This window comes from Mandrillus leucophaeus, unplaced genomic scaffold (genome assembly GCF_000951045.1).
Source record: "Mandrillus leucophaeus isolate KB7577 unplaced genomic scaffold, Mleu.le_1.0 Scaffold29, whole genome shotgun sequence".
In the NCBI taxonomy this organism is placed as follows: domain Eukaryota; kingdom Metazoa; phylum Chordata; class Mammalia; order Primates; family Cercopithecidae; genus Mandrillus; species Mandrillus leucophaeus.
In genome coordinates this window covers 2,162,225-2,162,731 of record NW_012103031.1, presented here as the reverse complement: position 1 = coordinate 2,162,731, position 507 = coordinate 2,162,225, and positions in this window count along the sequence as shown.

Below are 507 nucleotides of genomic sequence, written 5' to 3'. Positions count from 1 at the left end.
GTGTTAGCCAGGATGGTCTCGATCTCCTGACCTTGTGATCCGCCCGTCTCGGCCTCCCAAAGTGCTGGGATTACAGGCTTGAGCCACCGCGCCCGGCCAAGTCTTATTTTCTTCTCAGCTTTAACCACTGCCTGATATTTTCTTGTTTGTCCATCTTCGTCTCCCTCCACTCCCCGTGATAACTGTACTGTGTGTGTCTTAGGTGGGGATTTCTCACCTCTTTCACAACACATGACAAAGTAGGTACTCAAATATTTGTCAGGGGCGGGTGGTGCATGATACGAGACAGGGCGTTGGTCCTCAGTTAGAGGTGGTTTTTCAAATCAGGCCAAGTTTGAACTTTTTTTTTTTTTTTTTTAATTGGAGGGAGTTTCCTTTTGTGTTTTTGTTTGGCTTTTGAGATAGAGTCTTGCTCTGTTGCCCAGGCTGGAGTACAATAAATAGTGCAATCATGGCTTACTGCAGCCTCAACCACTTGAGCTCAAGTGATCCTCCTGCCTCAGACTC